The 16633-nt window shown below is 35.9% G+C and overlaps 1 long non-coding RNA gene across 1 annotated transcript; it reads right to left on the reverse strand.

The window, feature by feature from the left end:
- Positions 1-1802: 1802 nt before the first annotated feature.
- Positions 1803-11623, reverse strand: LOC135157159 (uncharacterized). Its single transcript, XR_010296205.1, has 3 exons — positions 11430-11623; positions 2875-3002; positions 1803-1843 (listed from the first exon to the last, which is right to left on the reverse strand). It is a non-coding gene; the product is annotated as an uncharacterized LOC135157159 (long non-coding RNA).
- Positions 11624-16633: the final 5010 nt, after the last annotated feature.

Here is a 16633-nt window from a genome sequence, read left to right on the forward strand (position 1 = left end):
AATTCTACGCCGGAGGTGAATTTCAGTTAAGGGTCAAGTCCAGAAAAAAAGTTTATTTTAATAAAAAGAGAAAAATCAAACAAGCACAACACTAAAAATATCATCAAAATCGGATGTAAAATAAAAAATGTATGACATTTTAAAGTTTCGCTTATCTAAAAAAAAAAGTTATATGCACAACTCAGTGATATGCAAATGCGAGAGTCGACGATGTCCCCCACTCACTTTTTCTTTTGTTTTTATTGTTTGAATTATACAATATTTTTTTTTCCGGTTTGGCAATAATTACCAACTTGACTGAACAACATAATGTTAAGACAATGTTAATCCACATGCTCTTGGAAGAATAAATCTTTTCTTCACATGACAATGAGGAAGAAATGGAAGTATTTCATATTTCGTATAATGAAATGATATTATATTTCATATAATGAAATACAAAAGAAATATTGAGTGGATGATATCACCAGTCTCCTCATTTGCATACAGATCAGATGTGCATATAGCTGTTTTGTGAAATTAAGCGAAGCTTGATAACTTTCTTTTTTTCACGTCCGACTTTGATGAAATTTTCAATGATATATGCTTGTTGGATTTTTCTCCTTTTATTCAAGCCAACTTTTTGTACGGGTGGACTTGTCCTTTTAATTTTCATTATATATATATATATATATATATATATATATATATATATATATATATATATATATATATAAATATATATATATATATATATTTATTTATTTATATATAATTATAGTAATGATGACTATGGATAACTATGGTTTTTGTCTCACCTGCATAGCAGAGTGAGACTATAGGCGCCGCTTTTCCGACGGCGGCGGCGGCGACGGCGGCGGCGGCGTCAACACCAAATCTTAACCTGAGGTTAAGTTTTTGAAATGACAGCATAACTTAGAAAGTATATGGACCTAGTTCATGAAACTTGGCCATAAGGTTAATCAAGTATTACTGAACATCCTGCATGAGTTTCATGTCACATGACCAAGGTCAAAGGTCATTTAGGGTCAATGAACTTAGACCATGTTGGGGGAATCAACATCAAAATCTTAACCTAAGGTTAAGTTTTTGAAATGTCATCATAACTTAGAAAATATATGGACCTAGTTCATGAAACTTATACATAAGGTTAATCAAGTATCACTAAACATCCTGCATGAGTTTCACGTCACATGACCAAGGTCAAAGGTCATTTAGGGTCAATGAACTTTGGCCGAATTGGGGGTATCTGTTGAATTACCATCATAACATTGAAAGTTTATGGATCTGATTCATGAAACTTGGACATAATAGTAATCAAGTATTACTGAACACCCTGTGCAAGTTTCAGGTCACATGATCAAGGTCAAAGGTCATTTAGGGTCAATGAACTTTGGCCAAATTGGGGTATTTGTTGAATTACAGCCATAAATTTGAAAGTGTGTTGGTCTAGTTCATAAAACTTGGACATAAGAGTAATCAAGTATCACTGAACATCCTGTGCGAGTTTCAGGTCACATGATCAAGGTCAAAGGTCATGTAAGGTCAAAGAACTTTGGCCACGTTGGGGGTATTTGTTGAATTGCCATCATATCTCTATAAGTGTATTGGTCTAGTTCATAAAACGTGGAAATAAGAGTAACCAAGTATCACTGAACATCTTGTGCGAGTTATAGTAGTTTTCAAAATCAGCACTGCTGCTATATTGAATCGCGTGATGCAGGTGAGACGGCCAGAGGCATTCCACTTGTTTACAATTAAAAGTCGTGATAAAAATCAAATAAATAAATTAAAAAACTCACCTTCCAACTTAATTGTAATCTTGTGCTTGTTGTCGAGAGAGCTAGTAAAGAATTAGAGACAACATCCAATATTTATGACAACAATTTTTTTTTAATCAAGTAATAAAAAAATAATCTTCCTTCCTCACCAGAACATTCCTCACATTATTATGATTATTGTAAATGTGACTCCGGTCCTGCAGAGCTTTAGCTAGTTAATTGACGTCAATCCATTTTCATGTTTCGAAGAAGAGAGGTGGGGTATTTTCCAAAATTTTAAGTAGCAAGAGGATCTGGCAATATATCGCCATTATATCATATATACATAAATAAATAAATATATATATATATATATATATATATATATATATATATATATATATATATGAACAATATACAAACAATATGAACTATATTTGACCATTTAGATGGTGTATGTATATGTGTATGTATGTATGTATGTATGTATATATATATATATATATATATATATATATATATATATATATATATATATATATATATATGAACAATATACAAACAATATGAACTATATTTGACCATTTAGATGGTCAAAATTGTGTTTTCTGAATTAATATACCTATCATTGCCACATCCATACTTGGCCGACAAAAAATTCACACAAGCGATAGAAAGGGGAAAAAATAGTTTTCTTCTTGGTCCATACAAAATATAGACGCTTGGTGAGCTGATCAGGAACGATAAGCATATATAATTCAAACTGAATACAACAGTAATTTGCAAATCTGTTTAAACTCTTTGATACAATCGATATTCATGTAAGAAAAACAGGTTGTAGAAACTTTATACAGGTAAAAGGTTTTAATTTTCACTGAGTAGAAGAATGTTACATATCGTCACAAAAATGTCACTGCAATTATTTACGACCATTTCATTTTGTTATGTGAAAATGAAATAAAGAAAATTTGAAATTGAATATGACTCACAAAGGATAAATATACCAGTTAGTAACCCGAAATTAGACCCAATGATAAAATCGCAGTGAATCTGGAATAAAATTATTGAAAATGTTTTTTCAATTGATTTGAGCTGCAATGTTATTCAAGCATACCTGTTAAAGTTGTGAGTGGTCGTTCAGCTGTAAATATGATGGCAAGACACAATGCACACAGGAGTACAAGTTTTAGGGTACCGCCCGGCTCCAAAGTCAAAGATTTGCATCCCTTCGACATGGTAGGTCTGCTCAAGAAAGTGAATAAGATCGAATTCATTATGGTTAGTATACTTCAATAACATGGTAACATTGTCTATTATCTGGAAATATCGCTACGGAAGTGTTTTTGGATCATTGGCAATACCTATCTTGGTTTTAAGGATAATTTGACTACGCATTTTGATTTTTTGGAGAATTTAACTGATTGTCGTATGTGATACTGAATGCGTATATACACACGCATTATGTAAGCACAGAAAGCGGCACCACGCCCAGAAACGCACATGCCCAAAGGACCCAAGCCCATTTTTCTACGTGTGGATGATATCAGAAATGAGGAAAAGATCCAGGTCACAGGTGAGGAAATATACTTTGCCTTAGCCAAAACGCTCAGTCTAGACAACACAGTGGAAATCCAGCAAAAGAGACTTTTTGTCAAAAGATCTGGAAAATGTTATTTCAAATGAATGGAAAGATTTAGGAATTTACGATCTTGGAACGAAACACTCAAAAGATGTAGCTATTTAATCTGAAAGGATCTTGACATTAATATTATTGATATATAATTATGCCAAAGGTAATGGTAGGTCCATAGCACTAAGATTCATGAGTCAAGATCTTGTTTGTTTTTACCTGAATGTATATATGCTCAGACTTTTAAAAATACACAGAAGGAGTCATTTTATGCGTCACTGTATAGTTTGGTGAACAGGTCAAAGAAACAAAATATTACGATCGCAGGAGGAGAGATAAAAAGTTAGATACAAGTGAACCCGTATGAAAAGAAGAGTTTAGAAGTTGGAAAACCTGTAATCATGCTGGAATTAAATTTCTTGAAATAGATATATTAAAATGTTTTATATATCCTTAATAATTAGATAACAGATCCAATAATCAATTAAACGTATGATTTATGCAGTGTAGTTTATCAATCGGATATAAGTATCAGTACATTGTAAACATCCTTGTAGCAAAATTATATCTTTGATTCAGCTCCATCAGAACTGCAATCATGGCAGTTAAGCAAAGAACAATATGTAATAAATGCAAAGGGTCTGTATAACTGGATCACTTACAATTTTTTTTGGTCATTACCGATTTATTCATTTATTTGGCAACGATACATTTTCCCCAAGTCAACCATCAAAGTGATAACTGAAAATCAAAGCTTCTATCCAATCCTTGCCTTGGAAGATTCTTTGACGAACGATACTGAATACAGAAGAGAAAATGATAAAAACATGGGGCTAAACACAGATTAGCTCCATGGTAAAAACATGGGCAAAACAAGAAGGTTTCCAGCCCATTCATTGCCCAATGCAGAACAAATTTTCACACTGCGTCCTATGGTTGAAAAGTGCTAAGGATGCCTGATGAAGGTGAACCAGCATGGAGACAGTTGCAGAAGTCCAGTCTAGAGGTTATCTGGTCATGGATGATATTTTCCGCACCACCTCATGTAAGACAATGTCTGATCTCAGCAATTCTGTGGAGCTGGTAATATGCAGATTGGCAGACATGTGATGTGTGTTTCTTCATGCTCATTGTTCTATCAAAGACTACGCCAAGATATCTAGCCTTACATACTGGAGATATATAGCTTCCTCACCTATTAAGACTGGAGTTGTAGTCATGATAATTACGCATATATGGAGATGACAGAACAATATACTTCGCTTTTTATCGTTAAGCTCCAGGAAGTTGACCTTCATCCAACATCGAATCCTCAATGGCAGCACCAACAACAGCTGCACGAACCTCTGTATCTTTAACTTTTGGATCAAAAGTGAGGTATACAGCTGGATGTCATCAGCATAGAAGTGTATACCAAGACCATGTTGCCACATTATAGAGCCAAGAGGAGTGATGTACAGTTTGAAGAACAAGAAACCGAGGACAGACTCCCAAGGAACTCCATAGCAAAGGGTAGTCACATATGAGACTGCATGTCAGTGATGAATGCAGCTTGTCCTCTGTTGGCAAGGTAAGAGGAAAGCCATTGGAGTGCAGAATCATCAATTCCAAAAAGGGGCGAAAATCTCTCCCAAAAGGTAGGGGGGACGAGGGGCTGGAAAATTTGACAAGCAAAAAAAAAAAGGTTATCATCCCAAAAGTTATCATCTCCTCGCAGAATACATGTTTTATTTCGATTTAGAATGATGTATTTCTTACCATCATAAAAGACCAACAATAATAGGGGGGGGGGGACATTTCATACTGTGTCCCCCTACTATTTTGAGTAGGGGGGACACGTCCCCCCTGGGATTTCCGCCCATGAATCCAAAACAGACTGTCAATCTCCCAAGAAGAATGACATGTTTTCTGGTATCGAAACCGGTTGGCAAGTTAAACATAACTTAGGAAACTGCTTTCCTCATAGAAAAAAAATCTCCTGGCTCTACAATCGAAGAAATTCTCGACCTATATAGACTTTGATGGTGATATCTCAGACTCGCATGCAGCCTATCAGAGCTGGGTAAGCTATTGGATGATGTTGGGTTTAATACCAATCAAAAGAAGTGGATTAATAATCACCTACAGGAACACAAAACATGTCAGGAACCCACCATCCTCTGAAAGATATCTTCGTTATCAATTAGAAATAGTCTTATGAAGATATGAAGATGTATGAATCATATAAGAAGTTCGATAAATGGCCAAGGGGATATTACCAAGTTCACTGCGGTATTGAAAAGGTGCACTCCGAGTATTTTAACACCTGCAAGAAACAAGATCTGGTCAGACAACAGATTCTCTCTCAAGACAAAAGTTTAGGCTTTCTCTATGGATCTGTGACATGAGAATCGGACATATCTCAAGAACACAAACACGATGACTTCGATACGAACAAGTCCAATGATCAAAATTTGTTATTAAAACGACATGCAGTGACTTATTCGTTGTGGAACTTTAGAACATCACAGTCTGGCTTTTAAAACATGGAAAACGGTCTAATTGATAAGCAAAATGAGAAATTAAATGGTTTATATGTGGGTTCAGTTCTGAGAATTTTTTTTTCAAAATTGGGACAATTTGACAAGCATAATGGAGAAACACACAGGACATCTCATTTTCAGCAGACTGTTTTCACTTCATTTTGCTAAAGAAAAACACACTAAATATATATACATGTATGTGTGATCAGATTCTGTTGGTCGGGGAACATAACTACTCCAAAGGATATTAAATGCAACTGATTGACTATTAGGAGTTGAGAATTACAGTACTGTCATGATTTAAATTTAATAATTCATCATCTAAAATTGTAAACATGAATGAATTGATTGATATCATAATTCAAGAAACCATTTTATAATAAAAATTTAAGCAATTAATAGTGACATTCGCTTGAATACAGCTAGGTTCATGAAATTCGTTGGATCACCACCAGTGTGCTTTTCAATGGGAAGGCACTCCCTTCAGGAATTTACCTTTGTATGCAGATGTGGTTGTGGGAGTGTGTGCATCTGTTTATGCCAATGGATATATACGAATAAAAGAATGTAAAAAAAGTGATTACATAATTAAATCATTGAAACTTATTATGTTCTGCCATTGATAATCAATACTTCGACAGATCCCATCAGGCGCCTAGCCAGGGGGCGGTGGGGGCGGTCGCCCCCCCAAAACGTCCCCAAAAAGAAAAAACAAGAAGGGAAAAGAGAGGAGAAAAGGAAAAGGGAAGGGAGGAAAGGGAGGAAAGGGAAGTAAGGTAGCTTTGTGTTTTTTCTTTTTATTCTTTATTTTTTTTCTCAAAAGAGAAACTCCTTCACTCTTGCTCTAAATTTATATATGAATTTTGCTTCCGCGCTGCGCGCGGTTAAATGACAATATTGAAGTTCTCCATTGTTTCCCCCACCCTTTCTCTAACCCTGTTTTTCCACCTCAGCTATACGTATTTCTTGCCAGTTAAAGTTCAAATGTATATACATTAGGGCATGGAATTAGAGTAAGGTTAGGCCGAAGTATATGAAATTAACTTTTTTTTTAATTGATCGCGCAACTTCTGGTCGGGCCGGCTCCGGGCGGGTAAAATCTTTATATCAATTTCTGCAGTCACCTCCATAAAGTCAACTTCTCCCGCTTTTCAGCCCATTACTAAACAACCATAATTTTGGGGGCAAACAGGTTCCTAATTTAAAAAGAGGAAGGTATAAAATTCGTGTCGTATTAAATAAAAAAGTACAATTTTTTTTATCAAATTCTATTAAACTTCATGTCATTTCCCTGCACATTCATCTCCTGTCCTGTTTTGTGCCCTCAGTTTGAAATTTTTTAATGACACTTAAGTTTCTTTATAATTCAAAATGAAGCGCTTCAGGATATGTCAAAGAAATTAGGCATCCTTTTTATATAATTTCAATAAATCACAGAAGTTTCAACTTTTTGCGCACTATTTTCCTTGCAATGAAGTTCAATAATCTAAGAAAATTAATTGAATTTGAGCCCATGGGGTATTGGAGATATCTGCATTTGATGAAACGTCCGCCCTTTGAAATTTCTTCCTCCCGGCATATACACTTCTTCTCCTCTGTTTTGCGAGTTAAAGATATGCACTGTCACTAAATTGTTTGTAATCAAATCTGATCTTTCCAAAGGAAGTATTCAATATATGTTTGGGAATACCCTTTTCTCGGGACCCTTTTCATGGTTAAAAAATTGATAACACGCTTAAATTTCCGCGCTTCGCGCGGGGTTATTATTATTTTAATTTCCTCCATTGTATTCCTTTTTTGTGCATTCACAACTTTTTTTAAAACAAGGTTCAAAATCACAATATAGTCAACTGAATTGGAGCTGATATAGGTACTAGAGACAAGAGAGACGGCTCCTTTTCATTTTCATTTATGAAACACCAAAAGCTTCGCGCTTCGCGCGGGAGGGGGAAACTCCCCCTCCCTGCACCCACCCCCTAGGGAGCGCGCTTCGCGCGCTCTGTAAGTGTCGGCACGATTCGCGTGCATTTACCGCCCCCTCCAAAATGAAATCCTGGCTACGCGGTTGGATCCCATAACAAAACATGTGCACAACAAAAGGTACAAAATACAAAGAAATACATAAGAAATTCAAAAACAATAAAATACATTATTCACTGTGATTTTATATTCTAAGGGCCGTACAATTATTTAAGATGATGCAAATTGTACCAAAAAATATAAACATTTGAGCTGAAATTATCATATTATAGCATAATGATCCAATATATGCATAAATTTGCATAATTAATTAGCCGCAAACAAAAATAACAAATTTTCCCAAAAGGTACACGTATGTATACAGGATTTTGCAGTATTCATGTCTGTGAACGCGAACATAATTAAAGAACATTGTCGAAATAATATTCTGAATTGTCGATTTGGCAGCCATTTTGTTTATGCAAATGAGGTGGTCAAAACATGAAAAATTAGCTTGAGAACCGATCTTATCAGATTCAGCATATTTGAATTGTGTAAAATAGGCCGGTTCCCAACTTTTACCCCAAAATGCTTCTAAAACTTTATACAGGCCTCTTTTTCCAGAATGGCTCTAGTCTATATAATAACCCTAAGGTTTTTAAAGCAAGAAGATCTTCTTGCTAGTGACTGTGTATTACGTCTTTTTATATTGCACATCCCAGGAATTTTAGTATTTGAAATTTTCTTTAGGGTTATTGATTTACATATTCAATGGAACATAATAATGAGGACGTGGAAAGATTTTGCTTTTCATGCGGGTATAGCTTAATTGGCAGAGAACATTATTTGGATATCTGTGCTACAATGGCTCTATACACTATAGGCAATTTGAATAGTTCCATTAACGGTATTTGAGAGTGACCAGCTATTCAAGTGGCAAGAACCTTGCATGCTCTCTTTTGTTCTGATTGTTCAGAACAACTTGGATAACATTGAGCTCGAAACCCTTAAAACGAAAGAATTCAAATTTCTAATTCGTTTGTGACAAAAGACGGCTCATATATATATTTCAATATGTAAAATCAATTATTGAAAGAGGTGTCCAAAAAATTGAAAATGCTTCGATTCGTGATGAATACAAGCTGAAGGTATTTGCTGACAATTTTTGCCATCACTGAGATTCCACCAACGGCGTAACAGGGGTCGGTGGCCAGGGGGGGGGGGCAAGAGCAAAACATTTCCCGGTCATATCATGGTATGAACAGGCGTAACATTTGGTGTAGTGAGGCGACGATTTTGAGAGGGCCAGACATATGGGGCAGAATTTATCTTTTTAAATAAATTTGTGAGCGAGCGAAGCGAGCGAGGAAAAATTTTGACAATTTTTAATACAAAAATCAAATGTTGTGATAGATTTTGACATGATATCCAGAGAATAATATATTTCACTCTTCTCTCTTTCCATTCCTTTTTCTGTGTGGTCTGTATGCTACTGTGAACATGATTCTTTGCGGCAGTAGCGTGAAAAGTAAAAAAACGAGAGGCGCAGTATGGCGCATGTGCTAAAAAGCTGCTTAATATAAATCCCGAGCGAGCGAAGTGAGCGAGAATAAAAATCACATTTTCATGAGAATTTAACTTTGAGATATTTTTGACATTATATTCAGTGAATAAAATCATATCCTACACGTTTCCATTGCTTTTCTTTCCTCCTTTTTTTTTATTGTAGAACTTTTGGGGACCATGGCCGAACCCTTCCATAGTCATATACGGCTGTGCTATGCGGTTGGGGTCCGTTTAGAGCCCCCGGAACTTCTTGATATCAAAGCCATCTAAACCTCGCAGATTGCTGCTATTTTTAATCAAATTGCGGGTATATACAGAATATAGCTTTTACATAACACATTTATTCAATCCAGTTGAACCAAATATTTTGAGGGGGCATTACATAGCAATGTACGTGGGATTAAAAAAAAAATGCTTATTGAAATTAAATGTTAATTATGTGATAGATATCCATTATATTCAGCAAATAACACATTTTATTGTTTCCATTCATTGCATTATACGTTGTGTCTTATAATTTCTTTTATTTCCTCTTGGGTGTGGAACCAAGACCCCCCCCCCCCCGCGCCTGTACGCCAGTGATTGAACTTAAAGCTTAATGTAAGAAGGGTCCCTACAGGGGGGCTTCATAGAGCTATTTGAAGGTTATAGATGGGAGCCCCTACTACGTGGGTTCTGGGGCAAAGCCCCGGTAGCTTATTTGCATAAAATTAGCAAGCTTATAGCACAATGTTGTATGCAGTCCATCTTTCTTCCCGCTCTTTATTTTCTATCCTCGGCAGTCCGGTCATGTCATTAATTTTTTTTCTTGCCCCTTTTCTTTGTTTTCCAATTTAGCCTTTGACTAATTCCATACCTTTGTTTCCCGCTATTGTTTGCATCTGCATGTGTCATCTTTTAATTTATTTCCCATCATGCTATTGCCTTACATTCTTTTAGGCCTATTTCGGAATGATTTCTTCTTTCTCAAATGCTCTTTTGTTCCTTTTCCCGCTTTCCTTCCTTTTCCCTTAAAAATATATTTTTATTCTTCGTTTTCTTTTCACTTTTCCCTTTCCTTACCCTTTCCTTTCCCTTTCCTCCTTCCCTTTTCCTTTCCTTCCCCTTTCCCCGTTTCTTTCGCGATCTCCCTCCCTTTCCTTTTTTTCCCCGTTTTTTTTTATTTTCCCGGTGAAATCCGCCACTGGATTCCACCTTTATTACAGTCAATGAACTTACCGAAACCCATTTAAAGTCACTAGATGCATTATGTAATCGATATCTAAAAAAGTGGTCTGATGGCCTTGCGAGACCAGCCACTTTGGCTTTCCTTCGTATGCCAGAATGTCTTAATATACATTTCAGATCTCTATTACGAAGCTCAAATGCAGAACTATATAGAATAAGAGTAACGAGGGATGCTAAAGTTAATCATTGCTTAGATGTTGCCCTTGAAAGAGACTCAGTGGACAAAACAAAAGTCAACGGTTGTGAACAGTTATAATGTCTTTAAATCGCTTCCAGATACGAATGCCACACTCCCAAAATTGAAAAAAAAAACAGGTTAAAGATTTTCAACTACAAAAAGATCACAAGATTGGCTTCTTCGTGTCAAGTTTTTTTCAATTAGCAAACTTATAATCAAAATCTGCGGAATGGAAAAGTCTGATTTATAATCTACCAAATAAAGTTGCTAAGTTTCTCATGAATTCCCTTTCAGATACACTCAATACAAATGCAAATCTCGTTGGGGGAAAGTTTCTTCAGCAAATTATAAAAGATGTCAAAATAGAGAAACCTACATCATGTGCTAAATGCATGCCCTATATCACTTGACCGTAAAGGGCGCTACATTTGGCGTCATGACAACATCTTATTGTATATTTTTGGCCGTATCTATTAAAAAAGGCATAAACTCATTTGTGGATGTTATTACGTACATAGATCTAGGGCGATGGACAAAGGAAGGAATATCTACCATACCATTAGAATGCACACAAACAAATTTCATACCTGTATTTTTTGGAAGAACACAAAGAAACTTCTCATCCTCGAATTATCAGTCCCTTTTGAAATGAATATATCCAATGCACATGAGTTCAACTCAAACAAGTACGCCCCACTAGTCACAGATATAGAAACCAATGGATAGGCCTATTCCATCATTTGGAAATCGGCTCGATATAGAGGTCACATCCTGCCAGACAATGGAACGAGGCTAACTGGGAGTCCCGTCCATCTCAAACAATTCCGAAAGAATATATCAAAATTGGTCATTGTGTCATCTTTTGTCATTTACTACTAAAACATTCTGAATATGTGGGAAACCAATTAGCTCCCTCTCCGCGTGTTTCAAGTGCATAAATCGGACTCAATTTTCCTTCCCTTTGCATGGACCTATCCACGGAGGAATTGACTGGGGGTGCTGTGACAATGCTCAGCACCCCCAGTAAGCAATAGAATAATCCTCCGTGGATAGGTCCATGTCCCTTTGCTCACTTCGGTGCCTTTCCCAAGGGCCGCGGAACGGTTTTCAAAGAGTGGGGGGGGGGGGGGGGCTGACCATGCTAAAAATCACAATCATATGGTCATTTTTACATTTTTGTACACGGTTTTGGAAAAAAGCGGGGGGGGGGGGGGGCTGAAGCCCCAACCTCAGCCACCCCCCGGTTCCGCTCCGCGGCCCCTGTTTCCTGGTATTTTCTCCTTATTGATATTGACCCGGATTAATTTCATCCCCACTCACTTTCTGACTTTCAATAAGTCATTATTTACACTTGGCCTTCATTCGTTTTTATACTTGATCTGCTAAGGCCGCGACTGTCGAGGCTGCATGCCTCGGTGCTGTGAGGGACGACGCCATGCATGACGCTCTTTTTAAGGACATCAGCGGCTCTTAATTTGGCTTGCGTTTGACCGGTCTCAGCTTGCGTCATGCCTGTTGCGGTCTCTGTTTCTAAATATATGTGATATGTTGATTATTTATTGTATTATATTTGAAGATTTGACTTTTTTCTTCTGCATTGAATTTTATTGCCCTGCATTTTCTCATTAAAGGGAAGTGTCCTGGCGTATAAAATATTCCTTTAATGTGCAGATTTGCAAATAAAGTGATATATAACAACTATGAAATCTAAAGTACTTTGAAGAATTTTGCAATTTGCCATTTATTCTGATGAATTAGGAGGATAAAAGCGATTTTGAACGATGTTCATCGGGCGGGGTAAAAGTGTGTTCCATGCATGCATAATAAGTCTATTTAGTGGAACGTACATCACAGGACGAGTCTGAAAGAGAAATTCTTAAGCATGATCATGATTGAAGTTTGTTGTTGTGGTTGTTATTAGATTGAAAGTTGTTTTTTCCTTTCCTTTCTTCATTCACTGTATCACTTATCGTGTTCATTTTAAATGGAGGGCTCATGTTAGTGGCTCTTCAAACCTCAATTCATATCGGCTTGCAGAAGAATAGCAAATATGCTGGTATACAGGTTGAACATCTCTTTGTGATGTGGAAAAAAGGGTAGGCCTATACATTGCAAATATATATAATTAATTTGTTTGTTATTGTATTAATTATCTATTCAGTTCTGAAATTTAAAAGGAAGGAGATATTACTCATGATTGTATACGTTCTTATATAATCATTTATTGTACATCCCAAGAATGTTGTAATGATAGTAGTCACTGGAATGACTCTTTCAACAATTAAAGGAGAATGAAACCCTTGAAACCAGCTGAATCCATATCAAAGAGAAAAATAACAGAAACATATTGTTGAAAGTTTGAGGAATATTGAATGAATAATACGAAAGTTATGAGCATTTGAATATTGAGATCACTAATGCCATGTAGATCCTCCCATTGGCAATGCGACCAAGATCTGTGATGTCACACACGTACAACTCCCTCATTACTGTAGCACTTATTTCACTTGTATTCTCACTTTTATAGAGTCTATCACAAGGTGAGGTGTTCTCTTTATGAGAGGACAAGTACAGAGGTTTCACAACATTATATCATTGATGAATCGTTTGTCATATGATTAGAATGAGCAAAAAGAGATGTTTTGGGGTATATTTTCAGTGTCCAAAAGGGGAGAGTTGTTCATCTGTGACATCATAGATCTTGGTCGCATTGCCAATGGGAGGATCCCCATAGCATTAGTGATCTCGACATTCAAATGCTCATAACTCTTTTATTGCTAGTCCTATTTTACTCAAACTTTTGTTGATCTTATTCTTTGATTTTTCTGCTTTCACAAAAGCTAACTTGCTCCAAGAGTTTCATTCTCCTTTAACAAGTTCTGAATTGTCCTCTACATGTATAGCTAGTTTTACATGTTTTAGCATATGAGATAGCTTCTCCGGTCAGGTAGTTTTTCCAAATCATTTGCGGTTACAACTGCTCTGAATAAAAGAATGGGGCACGTGATTCTCTCTCTCCCCCTCCCCCCCTCTCTCTCTCTCAGTTCTCTTCCATCAAAAACTTTGAAGGAGAATGAAACTCTTGGAGCAAGTTAGCTTTGGTGAAATCAGAAAAATCAAAGAATGAGATCAACAAAAGTTTGAGTAAAATAGGACTAGCAATAGAAGAGTTATGAGCATTTGAATGTCGAGATCACTAATGCTATGGAGATCCTCTCATTGGCAATGCGACCAAGATCTATGATGTCACAGATGAACAACTCTCCCCTTTTGGACACTGAAAATATACCCCAAAACATCTCTTTTTTCTCATTCTAATCATATGACAAACGATTCATCAATGATATAATGTTGTGAAACCTCTGTACTTGTCCTCTCATAAAGAGAACACCTCACCTTGTGATAGACTCTATAAAAGTGAGAATATAAGTGAAATAAGTAGTAAAGTAATGAGGGAGTTGTACGTGTGTGACATCACAGATCTTGGTCGCATTGCCAATGGGAGGATCTACATGGCATTAGTGATCTCGACATTCAAATGCTCATAACTTTCTTATTATTCATTCAATCTTCCTCAAACTTTCAACAATATGTTTCTTTGATTTTTCTCTTTGATATGGATTCAGCTGGTTTCAAGTGTTTCATTCTCCTTTAAAGGAGAATGAAACCCTTGGAAAAAGATAGCTTGTGTGAAAACAGAAGAATCAAAGAAACAGATCAACGAAAGTGTGAGAAAAATCAGACAAATAATGAGAAAGTTATGAGCATTTGAATATTGCGATCACTAATGCTATGGAGATAGCAAATTGGCAATGCGACAAAGATGGTGATGTCACTTGTGAACAACTCTCCCCATTACTTTAGCACATATTTCACTTAAATTGCCTCTTTTGTCACATCTGTCAGTAGATCATGTGTTATTTTTATAGGAGGGCATGTAATACAGATTTTTAAAGAATATATCATGGATAGAGAGTTTGCATCACCATAAGAAAAAGCAAAAAGAGACATTCGGAGGGTATTTTATTGTCCATCAAAGGGAAAGTTGTTCACATGTGACATCACACATCCTTGTCGCATTCCCAATGGGAGGATCTCCATAGCATTAGTGATTGCAATATTCAAATGCTCATAACTTTCTCGTTATTTGTCCGATTTTTCTCAAACTTTCTTTGTTCCTATAATCTTTGATTTTTATGTTTCGACACAAGCCTAAAGGTTTCATTCCCCTTTAAATAGCTCAATCGACTCGGTTGGGTAATTGTTTGTTACATAATAATGTACAGTCGCCCGAGTGCCATTTCCCCCCCCCCTGAATTATTGTTCTTGTTCTGCTTTATATGTTTATTGGAACAGTTCTGCTTTATATGTTTATTGGAACAGTGTTATGTTATTGAAAATTGTGTGTATCCTAAAGAGTGTTTGTCATTTGCTTTTTTTATTATGATGTAGAAGTCAGAATAGAAATATTCTGAACGAGGTTGGAACATAATAATTATGGTCAATGGACTGTGCATATGTGCAGTCATGTGTATTTCATGCATGTATAATGAGTCTTTAAAGGTCAAGTCCACTCCAGAAAAATGTTGATTTGAATAAAATAGAGAAAAATCAAACAAGCATTATGCTGAAAATTTCATCAAAATCGGATGTAAAATAAAGTTATGACAATTTAAAGTTTCGCTTATTTTTCACAAAACAGTGATGACATGCAAATGAGACAGTCAATGATGTCACTCACTCACTATTTCTTTTGTTTGTTATTGTTTGAATTAAACAATATTTCATTTTTTTACAGATTTGACAATAAGGAACAACTTGATTGAACATATAGTATTAAACAATGCTAATTGCACATGTTCAGGGAGGAATTAATTGTCACACGAAGGGAGAAAATTAGAATATTTCATATAAAATACAAAAGAAATAGTGAGTGAGTGACGTCACCAGTCTCCTAATTTGCATACCGACAAGGATGTGAATATAACTGTTTTGTGAAATTAAGCAAAACTTTATTATGTCATAACTTTCTTATTTTACATCCGATTTTGATGAAATTTTCAATGTTAAGATTGTTGGATTTTTGTCTTTTTATTAAAATCAACTTTTTGTTTGGGTGGACTTGTCCTTTAAGTTCTTGCATATGTTTTACACAACGGTTGTTCTTGACATTCTAAGAGAGGCTCCCTGACATACAGGGGGGGGGGGTGAAACATTAAGAACATCGAAATAAAGCACTATTCATTTAATCAGCTCACATGCAGCTTGGATACCGAAATGCGCATGCAATGCATATTCTTTGGATCCGTGTTTTCCATTTTTGGACAATCCTCTCCCGTTAAAATAGATCTACAGTGTATAATGCTTTAAGAGGAAAAATAGCATCTCATTTATCCAGTTTAGCCATATCACCTGTAATAAACATGGAAATTAGACAACAGAAGCACTGATCGGTTTCGACGAATTTGAATGCTGGTACGAAGATAACTAAATTGAAAAATCTTAAGTGTTTATTTTGGACATTAATTATGGTTAATCGCATGCTAAAAAAAATCAAAATTATACAAAACACTGACATTAAAGAAGAACTGGAATGCCAAAATTTCAATAAACCACCAGGCCATGCTTGCTGAATATATCAAAAGCAATATCATTCATATTCCCCCATGCACAATAAAAACAAGTGACTATATCCTAACAGAAGCTAGAAGAGTGTTTGAAAGTTTAGACGTTTCCCCGCTGAATTTCCAATTTGGAGGATAAAGCGTGTGTTCTTAAAGCATATTTATAT

This window comes from Lytechinus pictus, chromosome 17 (assembly GCF_037042905.1).
Source record: "Lytechinus pictus isolate F3 Inbred chromosome 17, Lp3.0, whole genome shotgun sequence".
NCBI lineage: Eukaryota > Metazoa > Echinodermata > Echinoidea > Temnopleuroida > Toxopneustidae > Lytechinus > Lytechinus pictus.